The 13873-nt window shown below is 35.6% G+C and overlaps 1 protein-coding gene across 5 annotated transcripts in view; it reads right to left on the bottom strand.

Moving 5' to 3' along the window:
* Ap2b1 (adaptor related protein complex 2 subunit beta 1) overlaps positions 1-13873 on the bottom strand; it is a 110482-nt gene that overhangs the window by 67237 nt on the left and 29372 nt on the right. The gene's annotated exons all lie outside the window — the stretch shown is intronic.

Consider the following 13873-nt stretch of genomic DNA (forward strand, 5'->3'; position numbering starts at 1 on the left):
TCATATTGGAAGATCAAATGCCTATTCTGATCTACTGCTGCCAATACATGCCCAATCTTGATTTCCAGTTGTCTAAAATAAGCCTCCTACTACAATTACCATTTCTGCTAGTGAAATTCTTTTCTGTTTTTTTTTTTCTTTTAAGCTAAATAAAAAGGCCCTATAATAGAAAACAAAGAAACCAAGAATTAGAATTTCTAAAAAGAACAGGAATAGAACAGAAGGATGCTAAACAGAATGAGCAATTAAAATTCCTCTGTTATCATTGGCAACTGGAAATTAAACTGAGTATATAATGAAGCTAATGAAGTGTAAGTTCTGGTTGTTTAAATAGGCGACTTTGGGCTGGGGATGTGGCTCAGGTTGTTTAAATAGGCAACTTCGGGCTGGGGATGTGGCTCAAGCGGTAGCGCGCTCGCCTGGCATGCGTGAGGCCCGGGTTCAATCCTCAGCACCACATACAAACAAAGATGTTGTATCTGCCGAAAACTGAAAAATAAATATTGAAATTCTCTCTCAATAAATAAATAAATAAATAAATGAATAGGCGACTTCACTTATCGTCATATTAAAACGAGAGAGAGAAAAGTTAGTCCTACTTGAAGATATAGAAAGATCAGATCAAAAGATTAAGCTGTTGAGCAAAGATGATGAAGAGAACAGTGATCAGTGTCAGTCACTGCCTGTGTCAGTGACATGCTAGAGTATGGATGCCCTCCTGCCCTGTGCCAAACCTCTGCTCCTCTAAAATTCCTAGAGGTTCTTTCCATTCTAGTTCTCGACTCTTATCTCCTAATCTTCACATCCAGACAGTTATACAGGCCATGAGGAAGTGCTTCAAGTCCTCCTAGTCAGTGAACTGCCTCCTCCACTGTAATGGAAACCTGAAATAAACAGTCACACTGAATCTGAGATAAAGAAAAGGACTGTCTTTAAGAGAGCAACTAGGTGGCAAGGACCATCATTTGTTGATGCTTACACTATGTGTCTTTGGAATTTTGTACTTTGAACACATATTGTTTGTTTTTAAAAAATAAACTTTTAAAATTACAGATTGAAATTAAAATTTACTTCTCCAGACAATAATATCATAAGCATGGGATTTAGTAAAACAAACAAAAATATCACAGAAAAACAAATTCAACCCTTATAGTAACTGCCTTAATTTCTCTGAAATATTAAAACAAAGTTATGCCCTTTCACTTGATACAGCACTTTGATTTTGAATTATTAAGATAATCATATGCAATGTATCCTCCCTAGAAAACTGGCATTTCTTAGGAAACATTGCTACAATATTAGAAAAGTTAGTTTCTAACACAGAAAGGGGGTTGGGAAACAAAGATTTGCTTTGAAAACAAATTTATAAATAGGGTTTCTTAAATGAGCTTTCTCAGTACATGAACTGACTTATAAAAAGTTGGCCTGCAGGTTTTACAAAGAAATATACCCATTGTAGTAAAAAATAATCAAACCCCAAAAACCTACCTTCTTTTTCATCTTGCCTCCTAATTATGGTTAAGTTCTAAACATTCCCTACCCTTTCCCTTCATAGACCTAATGCAATATAGATATAGGTATTAAAAACTTTATATATACATATGTCCACAAAAGTATATGTAGATACTCATAAAGTCACACTCCTAGACAAATCTTTTTTCTGCCTTATTAACAGACTTCTTTGTTGGTTGATTGGTTTGTACTATTAGGGATTGAACCAGAGGGCTCTACCATTGGGTTGTAACAGCCACAGCCTCCCCCTTTAATATTTAATTTTTGAGATAAGGTCTCGATAAGTTACCCAGGAGGGGCTATTGAACTTGCAACCCTCCTGACTCAGCCTCTTGAGTAGCTGGTATTACAGCCATGCACCATTATGCCCCAAAAGATGTCTCTTCTATTTGATAGTTCTTTATGGACCCCTGGAGTCATCTCAACTTTTTGTTAAGGTAAGCAATTTGTATTTTGGCTTACTTTATATTATGCCTAATCAAGTTATATTCCCAAGGGATAAAAGATTATAATAGTTTAAAAAAATTATTGGAATTCATTTCTCTCCTTGTTTATTTTCCCATTTCCCTCACAACCTCTTATATGTAATTTTGTATAGCAATGAGGGTCTCCCTCCATTTCCATGCAATTTCCCTTTTCTCTCCCTTTCCCTCCAACCTCATGTCTCTGTTTAATGTTAATCTTTTCTTCCTGCTCTTCCTCCCTGCTCTGTTCTTAGTTGCTCTCATTATATCAAAGAAGGCATTTGGCATTTGTTTTTTAGGGATTGGCTAGCTTCACTAAGCATAATCTGCTCTAGTGCCATCCATTTCTCTGCAAATTCCATGATTTTGTCATTTTTTAGTGCTGCGTAATACTCCATGGTGTATAAATGCCACATTTTTTTTATCCATTCATCTATTGAAGGGCATCTGGGTTGGTTCCACAGTCTAGCTATTGTGAATTGTGCTGCTATGAACATCGATGTGGCAGTATCCCTGTAGTACGCTCTTTTAAGGTCTTCAGGGAATAGTCCGAGAAGGGCAATAGCTGGGTCAAATGGTGGTTCCATTCCCAGCTTTCCCAGGAATCTCCATACTGCTTTCCAAATTGGCCACACCATTGCAGTCCCACCAGCAATGTACAAGAGTACCCTTTTCCCCACATCCTCGCCAGCACTTGTTGCTGTTTGACTTCATAATGGCTGCCAATCTTACTGGAGTGAGATGGTATCTCACAGTAGATGGGGTAGAGAGAGAAGATGGGAGGGGAGGGGGGATAGTAGAGGATAGGAAAGGTAGCAGAATACAACAGTTACTAATAGGGCATTATGTAAAATTGTAGATGTGTAACCGATGTGATTCTGCAATCTGTATTTGGGGTAAAAATGGGAGTTCATAACCCGCTTGAATCTAATGTATGAAATATGATATGTCAAGAGCTTTGTAATGTTTTGAACAACCAATAAAAAAAATTATTGGAACTTACTACATGCCATTAAATCCTCATAAAAACTCGGAGGTGGTTGCTATTAAAATTCACCTGCTCTGGATAAAAAAACAGGCTTAAAAGCTCAGTGACTTGCTTAAGGTCAATGCAGCCAAAAAAAGATATTGCTTGAACCTAAACTCAAGGTCCATGTCTGATTCCAGTATCTGAGTACTTACTAATCACTCTTGTCTCCAGCATTTACATACATCCCTAGATCTGTGAACTTCAACTGAGAGAAAGGAAGAAAAGCAGCACAGGGTGAAAGATAATAGAAGCAAAACAGGGCTGGGGATGTGGCTCAAGCGGTAGCGCGCTCGCCTGGCATGCGTGCAGCCTGGGTTCGATCCTCAGCACTACATACAAACAAAGATGTTGTGTCCACCGATAACTAAAAAATAAATATTAAAATTCTCTCTCTCTCTTTAAATAAAAAAAGGTGGGAGGAGATCTAAAAAAAAAAAATAGAAGCAAAACATCAATTCACAATAGCTAAATTGTGGAACCAACCTAGATGCCTTTCAGTAGATGAATGGATAAAAAAATGTGATATATACACATAACGGAACATTACTCAGCATTAAAAGAGAATAAAATCATGGCATTTGCAGGTAAATGAATAGAGTTGGAGAATATAATGCTAAGCGAAATTAGCCAATCCCAAAAAAACAAATGTCAAATGTTTACTCTGATATGAGGATGCTAATCTATAATGGGGATGGGTAGGGGAGCACGGGAGGAATGGAGGAGGGAGAGGGCATGGGGATAGGAAAGACAGTGGAATGAGATGGACATCATTATCCTAATTACACGTATGAAGACACGAATGGTGTGACTCTGTGTGCAACCAGAGACACGAAAAACTGTGCTCTATATGTGTAATATGAATTGAAATGCATTCTGCTGTCATATATAACAAATTGGAATAAATAAATTTAAAAAAATTATTTCCAGAGAGGTGACATGAAAATTTATATGAAGACTTTTCTACTTTGTATATTTCAGAGATAATCATATCCTATCAGTACTTAAAGTAGCAAAATTTACTATTCAGCTATAAAATCTGATTTAGAAGCTGTATCTATTTCATATGCAGAAATTCTGAGGACATAAATTTGACCTCTTTTTTTTTTTTTTTTTAAAAAGGAGCAAGCTGGAACCGTGGGTATGGTTAGAATAAAAATGATCCTTAAAAAAGAATTCTAGGAGAAAGTCTAGATACATACTTGGAGTGGAATATTATAGACAGAAGCATCTTTGTGAGAAACCTCACACATTTCTCTGTCCCTTAGAATGCTTTTCACCCTACACTCTAATTTCATTCTCCTTCATAACCTAAGAACCCAAGAAACATCATTTTTCTGTATGGTGACTTCCTCCTATTAATTAAACTAGTATTTGGAGGGCTTTGATTTCTAACAATGAACTTCAAGGTTACAATAGTCTGAAAAAATTTATGCTTCGGTTTTCCTATTCAGTTTATAATTTTTTTTTTTGCAGGAGGGTGCCAATGACAACCTGAATAAAGTGAAAAAAATTGAAAGTAATAAGATAACTGATCAAAACTGTTTCCATATGAAGAAACATGTGGTTTACATATTTTCATCCATTAAGCAACAGTTTAGAAAATTGTCATCTCCTTTACAGAGCGGCCTCAAATGACATGTAAAAAACAAGGCAAAATGTACTTAATCTAAGAATTTCAGTCATTATTCTCTCTTCGTAGACACAATGATTGTGTAGTACCAGTAAAATTTCTCCCCCTCATAAACAAGTAAATTTTGAAGCTTATACTATAAGCTAAAACACTGTCCAAAAACATCAACTGAAAACAAGTCGACCACATCGTGTTCTATAATATTCCATTTTCCCAATGTTCTTCCTTGGAATGAAAGCTAAAATTACCTAGTTGAGCCAACATACCTCATGGCAAGAAAGTCTGATTACTTATTAACAAGCAAGATTAACAAATAATAAAATTCATTTTATGTGGCTTAAGATATAGTCTGACAAAATGCAAATATTCTCAAAGGCAAAACACTACAAATAAATACCAACAGACAAAAAGTGTTCCCCTAACAAAGAGTTACTTAGCCCAAAGGTTCTAAAGTTAATGAAAGCATGCTGCAATATGAACCAAACAAAGCCTTATCTCTTACACCACTTATGATCTCCCTTTTGAGAGTAAAATATTCCCATGCCAAATTAGAGCCTTGAGATCATCTTAAAGGAAAATGAGAATCAACTTTCAACTTCTGGTAAGCAACTCAAACTACACATAAAACAGATTCAGTTTTTAGGAAATTTCTGATGAGAACTGCTTCAAAGGTATATTTTACTTTGTAAAAATAATTCTGCAATGATATGGTAAGTAATAATATAAAGTTCATTTGTTGTAAAATTGTCCTCAACTTTTAAAATTTAAATCTTTAAAATCACTAATATCCAGCACCACGATCACTATACAAAAGAGAATATATGTTTGTCATTATTGCAGCTTACTCTATAGTAGGTTTAGTATTAGAGCTCTGCAAGTCCTCTGTCCTTTTTTTAATAAAGTTTTTTAAAATTCTTTTTAGTTGTAGATGGACACAATAACTTTATTTTATTTGTTTATTTGTAATGTGGTGCCAGGGATGGGACCTAGTGCCTCACGCATGCTAGGCAAGCACTCTACTACTGAACCACAACCCCGGCCGCATGTCCTTTTTTTAAAAAATATATATATTTTTTAGTTGTAGATGGACACAATACCTTTATTTTTTTATGGTGCTGCGGATCGAACCCAGTGCTTTCCACATGCAAAGTGAGCACTCTACCACTGAGCTACATCCCTAGTCCCAAGTCCTCTGTCCATTAATGCTCACAACAATTCTATGACAGAAGAACTATATTTAATCTCCATTTTACAGATGAGAATACTAAAGCTTAGGGAAACCATACAGCTAAGAAATGGCAGAACCAGTAATCAAACTCAAGTCTGGTTCCAGAGCCTGAATTTTAACTATTTTGCTATAGCCACTAGAAAAAAAAAAAAGAAAAAAGAAAGAAAGAAAGAAAGAAAAACTTTCTGAACTGTTTTTATAACTTTTCTGTAAATTTAAATTAATCCCCCTGCAATGAGATTATTAAAAAAAACAAAACCCTAAATTGGCAATAATATTATACGGTAAATACAATGATTTTAAGAGAAGAAAAAAAAAAGTTGAGAACACACAGAAAACAATTTCCACAAAGTGTATTATATAATGGGGGGGGGGGAATATTCACTTTCTCCATAAGTAGAGACAGAAAAGTGCTCAGATCAAGTAATGGGAAATTCAAGACTGTGGGCTTGACATCAAAGCAGTCTCCAATGAGTCCACTTAACACTTCAATTCTGCAGAAATTAACAGCAGACACAGACTGAGCAAATCACCTATATTACTTTCAAGTGCCTACCACATAATGACACTCATACACGCCTAAAATTCCACAAGTTCCCTAACTTCTTTATGGATATTTGTTATGAGTAACAAGCTGCATTTCTAATTTCACCAATGTATAATATTTTAATTGTATTACTATTACTTATTAAAATATATTTAAGAATTGAAGAAATCCCATTATTAAGGCACTAAATTGACATAATTACTTTTTTCCACACAGTTTAAACCTATCTTTGATAATTTAACACAGTCCCCATTAATACCAAATATATTCTGACAAAAATCTTCCTTGAGCTTAGAAAATAATCTAGACTGACTTAACTTCTTCAGTATTATCATCTTAAACTAACAACAAACCACTGCACAAGATTTCTAAAGCCTAAATAAAAATTGTAACAACCAAAGGTGTAGGTTAAATATGTTCAAGAATAGTTGCAGTTTATTAAGTATTTTCTACATGTCAGGCATTATTTAAATTTTAAATAAATTATTCCTCCATCTTCAAAATAATCCAGTAAAATAAGAATTTTACAGATGAGAAAAGTGAAGCTCATTTTAAATAACTTGCTGAAAGCCACATTTTTAGCTGTCAGCCAACCCAGAACTCACCTCAGAGCCATAGAGTCACTCTGGCTCTGAGGTCTACACAGGCTGAGTATCCTTTATCTGGAATGTTTGGAACCAGATAAATGTTTGGAAATGTTTTAAATTTCTTATTTTTTCAAATTTTGGAATATTTGAAAAATATTACACACGTAATAAGCTATCTCAGGGATGGGACCCAAGTCTAAAAACACATTTTTTAAAATATTTTTTTTAGTTATCAATTGACCTTTATTTTATTTATTCATATGTGGTGCTGAAAATCGAACCCAGTGCCTCACACTTGCTAGGTAAGCCCTTTATCACTGAGCCACAACCCTAGCCCCACACAATTCATTTTATTTCATATATACCTTATACACAGCCTAAAGGTTACTTTAAACAATAGTTTCAGAGTGCTGACATCTTGAATGCAATTCATCACATAAAGTAAATTTTCCACTTGTGGCATCATGTCAGTGCTCAAAAAGTTCCAGATTTTGAAGCATTCTGGATATTCACATCAAGGGATGCTCAAGCATCTAATCTCTAAGGTTTTATGATCTAGACACCATTGATAGTTAGGCCTGGTAGGGGTGAGTGTGGGGACACACTATCCTCTGCACTGTAGGATGTTTAAAGTATTCCTGGACTCTACCTACAAGATGCCAGTAGTTTTCCTCCCATCAGTTATGACAACCAAATGTTTCCAGATATTTTCAAATGTCCCCTGGTTGAGAACTATTATCACAATCATATGCTGCATTCTATGTGTTGGATAGCACACAGTTGAAATACATACCTTCTTCTAAGAAGAAAAATGTTTTCATAAAATGGTTTTTCAGCAAAAGTTTTAATTAATAGAAGATGGCAGTGGCTCAGGAGGCTGAGGCAGGAGGATCACAAGTTCAAAGCCGACATTAGCTACTTTATGAGGTCCTAAGCAACTCAGGGAGACCCTGTCTCAAATATATATTTAAAAAAAAATACTATACCAGATCTAAGTTAAGACTGTTTTGAGTATGTTGCTTGTGCAAAAGAACCTTCAGCAAATAAAAAAAACTTTTTACTAATTAGTCTACATGCCAGGCAAGGGGACACACACTTGTTAATCCCAGTGGCTTGGGAGTCTGAGAAAGAAGATTCCCAAGTTTAAGGTCAGCCTCAGAAACTTAGAAATAAATAAAAAACAAAGGAGTAGGATGTGGCTCAGTGGTAAAGTGTCCCTGGGTTAAATATCTAGTGCAAAATCATCATTATCATCGTCAGTTTATACTTCTGCAGAAATCAAGCAATAGAAAAGGGATACTCCCCGCTCTTGAGACTGACAGAAGGCCTAGATGACAAAGATCAAAGGAACTCTGCAGTAAGCCAAAGGGCCTCAGGAAAACTAAAATCAAAAATAAAAAGCAAAGCATGTATGGTGGGGCTATCCAGGGAGTCTCTTGAGGAGATTTTAACATGAATATGCTAAGTAGAAATACCCCCAAAATGATTTTGAGAGCAAAATAAAAACCATAGGAAGAAAAAAAAATCCTAATGTATGAATAAAAACTAGAGGATACTCACTACCATCTAAAGTGCATTTTTTTTCTTGTATATATACATATACTTGTGACATAATATTTCTAAAATTTTTGAAATTGTGAAGAAATCATGGAGGTTACTTTCCTGTAACTTCAAAGTGCTTCCTCATCTGGAATAAAGGTTTGCTTTCAAAATAATGAACAAAATTTACAATTGAAAATAACTCTAATTCCCTTAGAACAGATTTCACTGTATCAATCTGTACAGATTATCAAAGGAATCAGCACCTTTTAAATTAATATCATAGTGACATTAGCCGTTGCCTAATGTCTATTAAAATGACCATAGTAACAGCTATGACCTTGTAAAACAGGTGAATTAATGGGCAATTTTTATGCAAAAGCTCAAGTAATACTCGCAACAACTCTCCAAGAGAGTACTCTTCATTTTTCAGAAGAGAAAATAGACTTAAGAAAATTAAGCAATGTGAACATAAAGTCCTAGCTTAATAGAGTGAGAATTTATTACTTCAAAGTCCACCTTTTTCTATCAACTTGTATGTCACTGAAATTCAGCTTTAACTAAAGTATAAATGGCAAAACAACTGCAGAAAACAAGGTGTGTGACACTCCCCCAAAAAGACAAAGTAAAAATATAATAAATACTATTCAGCAAGGCACAATACTACTTGGAACAAGACTGGAGGCCAACATAACCCCAAGAGTTTTCTTTTCTTTTTTCCCCCAATTCTGAGAATCAAACTAGGCCTTGCTAGGCAAACACACTACCACTAAACACATCCCCAGTGCTTTTTATTTTAAGACGGGGTCTTGCTAAGTTACCCAGGATGGCCTTGAACTTGTGACACTTCTGCCCTGGCCTCCTGAGTTGTTGGGAGTCAAAGCATGCGCAACTGCACCCATCTGAGCTGTTACCTCTTGGTCAACATTTTACTCTCATATTAGGAGATTTCAAAGTCATTCTGCAGATACTCTAGTGCTTTCACATATAGGATGCCCTTTGAAGTGCTTCTTCAGAAAACTAAGGCAGAATGCCCTTGAAGTGTTCATTTCCAGAGTGAGTCTAGTATTTACTGGTGCCCGCTGCTGCCACCGTGTGGAGCAGCCTCTGAAACAGCAGAAGAACAAAACCACTCCTCAAGAACAGTAAACTAAGGACTCATATCCATCACAAGAATAAGAGGATTAAGATGATTTCATAATGAAACAGTATCCAGATAATTAAAGACATACATAAATTCAAAATAGTAGCTGGTTACAACCTTGGAAATGGGCTATGCAAAACAACAAAAAAATAGCAGCCACTTCCAGAAAATGAAACAGATTTATATACACACACATATTTAAATTCTGTTGTGTACATACTAGGTCAAAATCCTGGCTACATTACTACTTGCTGCATGACTTTAGGATAGTTCTTTTTTTTTTTTTTTTAATATTTGTTTTTTAGTTTTCGGCGGACACAACATCATTGTTTGTATGTGGTGCTGAGGATCGAACCCGGGCTGCACGCATGCCAGGTGAGCGCGCTACCGCTTGAGCCACATCCCCAGCCCTTTAGGATAGTTCTTTAGTCTCTATATACAACTCTTGATCTGTAACATGGAATAACTTCTATTTCACAAGGCAGATCTGAGAACTGAAATATTGTACATAAATGTATTATTGTGCCTGGAATAGAAGGCATTTAAGTATTTCTTTTCTTAATGACAAAAGACCTTAAAAATTCATGAGGTGTTTGAGCTACTGAACCTTATATTCTATCTTTACACCTTGAAAGTTAATCTATCTAGTTACTTAGTTACTCAATCTAATTCTTAGCAGCATTTGATCCTACTGATAAAAAGAACATCAGTGTGATGATTGTAATATTTCATTTACGGTTACTTTTTATAGTTGCAACTTCATTTTTAGGATTAAAAAGCAGGGCATAGAGTTGAGGTTAAAAGTATGGATTTATGGGCTAGAACTGTGGCTTAGTGGCAGAGTGCTTCCTCACATGTGTGAGGCACTGGATTTGATTCTCAGTACCACAAAAAAATAAAATTATTGTGTCCATCTACAACTAAAAAAATATTTTTTTTTAAAAAAAGTATGGATTTAAAGTCAAAAGTAAGTACAGTTGTATAAGTGCTGGCTTTTAAGTCCAACCTTTTCAGTGCTTCACTAAAACAGCAAGAAAAAAGGAGTCAAATGCTTTGACTATGCATAACAAGGCCAGGACAAGAGTAAGGCAAGTGAAGCACTATTGGCATGAAATTTAAGAATACAGTCAGTACTTAAGTGAATCTCTCCTTTTTTTGGGGGGTGGGGAGGGTGGCGGGGTAATCAGGGATTGAACTCAGGGGCACTTGACCACTGAGCCACATCCTCAGGCCTATTTTATATTTTATTTTAGAGACAGGGTATCACTGAGGCTGGCTCTGAACTCGTGATCCTCCTGCCTCATGAGGATTCTGAACCTGTAGGATTACAGGCATGTGTCACTGTGCCTGGCTCTCCTATCAGAGAAAACTGCTATTGCTACTTAGAAATCTCACAAGAATGTAAAAAGACTTTCTATTAAGTGGGCAGTAGATTCAATAACTGGGTAGCTAATGATGACATCCAGCTCTTTGGAAAAATTTGAGACAGAGACCAAAAGAATGGGCTAAGAATGTAGCTCAGTGATAAAATGCTTGCCTAGCATAGATGAGGTCTGTGTTTGATCCCCAACACCTCAATAAGTAAAAATAAAAAAATATAAATTAAAAAAAAAGAAAAAGAGACATTCCTAAAACAGTTTTTATAAAATCTACCAAGTAATCTTAAATTTTCCCTAAAAGTAAAAATTTTTGAAAATCTCTACAAATCTTGTTACTATAAAATCAGGTTGAGAATTATTATTATTATTATTTTGTATTGTTTTAAATTTAGAGACAGGGTCTCCCTGAGTTGCTCAGTGCCTTGCCTTTGCTGAGGCTGGCTTTGAACTCTCCATCCTCCTGCCTCAGCCTCCTGAGCCACTGGGATTACAGGCATGCAACATCATTTCCAGCCTAGGTTGAGAATTATTAAAGGTATTATAAAATTTTGATACAATAGAATAATATAGTAAATTCAAATAGAAACCCATTCATGTGTTACCTGCTTAAATTACATACTCCTAAGGAATGGAAAAGAAAATAAGCAAAACAAGATTGACATGTATTGATAGTTATTGGATCTGGTAATGAGCTCTTTATTTATTACGTTTATCTATTATGTTCATATTTTCTATTCTGAATATGTTTGAAGATTCCCATAATAAAAAGCATAAATAAATGACATACATATGTTGCTTAAATGTTCTGGATGAAAGGAAACTATCCCTCTCTTCTATAACAAAAGCTTAGAATAGAGCTGTGGATGTTGCTCCCTTGGTAAAGTGCTTGGCTACTATGTGAGGCCCTAAGCACTGCCAAAAACAAAACACAAAATAAAAACTGAAAAATCTTAAAATAAATCAGATAAAGAAGGCTTGTTCCAGAAACTGTATTCACTTAGTTGATCTGGATAAATATTACACAGGTTAAAAACAGAAATGCTTTTACTGCTAAACCCTTAATCCTTAACCCAGAATTTCAAGGGTTCTGCACCCTCTCTGGAACTAGAATTGCCTGAAGGAGAATTAATTTTCATTTAAATCCACTCTTCTATTCCCCAGTTCTCCAGTGAGAGAATCAAACCCAGGGCCTCCCACATGCTAAACAACAAGTGCTCTGAGTTATATCTCTAGCTTTCTGTCCATTCTTAGCACCAATGAATATTTAATAAGTTTCCACAGGGTACATGACATTCTGCTTATCTGGTTGGTGCTTGGAACCCAAACACTTCATCTCCTTATTTGTCCTCAGAGAACTTCAAAGACAGCTGCTCTAGATAACAGTGAACCTGGGGCTAGAGTTATAGAACTCAGTGAAAGAGCACTTGCCCAGCATGTGCGAGGCACTGGGTTTGATTCTCAGCACAGCATACAAGTAAATAAAAAAATAAATAAAGGTACATTGACGACTAAAAAAAAATATTTAAAAAAGTAATATTGAATCAAAAGTGGTAACAAAAACTCAAGTTGGTACCAGCTAGACATTCCATACAATAGATATTATTGCCTCATAAACTTATCTTAAAAAAAAAAAAGGTGTCACATGGTGCTGCTTGGAGTGGGGGTTGTTTGTACAAAAATTATGATTAAATATTACACAGGTTGTTATGCCCTTAGAGAAGTCTTGGTTCCACACTCATCCCTAAGCCTAAAGGTGACTAAAGATTCCTGATATTAGTCAGAATAATACCTTTAAAATATGCAACTTGCTTCATTCTTTGACCTTACTACTAATCTGAAAAGATAATAAATGGAAAGCCAAGGTTACCCAGAAAATAAGTTGAACCAAATGAGACATCAAAGAAGACCTGAATACGTAATTGGCAAGGAAGAAAAATATCTATTTCGGGCAACTTCTAACTCCTCTCCATTGAAAAACTTCAGCAAAAAAATATTTAGAGGTTATCTACTGATTAACAGTTATTTGTCTCCAATTAAATACTATAGTAGACAAAAAGGGGAACACTTTAAAGAAAGTGGCTATTCCTCCCTCTTCTCAGTAATGACACTTAGTGACAAATCAATTCAAATAAGTGTCAATGGTTCACTTGACCCCCTTCATTATACAAGTGTGTATCATCACTATATCCGGTTCAAACTCAAAAAATTTAGAAAGCTAGGCATGGTGGTACATGCTTACAATCTCAGTGGCTCTGGAGGCTGAGGCAGGAGGATCACAAGTTCAAAGCTAGTCTCAGCAACTTATTGAAGCCCTAAGCAACTCTCTGAGACCCTGTATTAAAAATAAAAAATAAGAAGAGTGAGGATGTGGCTAAGTGGTTAAGTGCCCCCTGGGTCAAAACCTGGTACCAAGAGATTATTTTCTTCAGATACATGTTTTTGGTATTTTCTCTTAGTATAGAAATAGAAACTGAATCAAAATGAAGAATCTTTATTGACTAATTTTTTTCTTTTCTTTCTTTCTTTCTTTTTTTTTTTTTTTTTTTGGTACTTTGCCATTGAGGTACATCAGCCCAGTCCTTTTTATTTTGACACAGGTCTGGCTAAATTGCTGAGGCTGGCCTTGAACATGCAATCTTCCTGTCTAAGCCTCCCGAGTTGCTGGGATGTTAGGTATGCACTACTGCTCTTGGGAAAAATAACCTTAAAATATGTGTATGTGGGCTGGGGATGTGGCTCAAATGGTAGCATGCTCTCCTGGCATGCGTGAGGCCCGGGTTCGATCCTCAGCACCACACACAAATAAAGATGTT

The sequence above is a fragment of the Callospermophilus lateralis genome, chromosome 11 (genome assembly GCF_048772815.1).
Source record: "Callospermophilus lateralis isolate mCalLat2 chromosome 11, mCalLat2.hap1, whole genome shotgun sequence".
Classification (NCBI taxonomy): Eukaryota; Metazoa; Chordata; class Mammalia; order Rodentia; family Sciuridae; genus Callospermophilus; species Callospermophilus lateralis.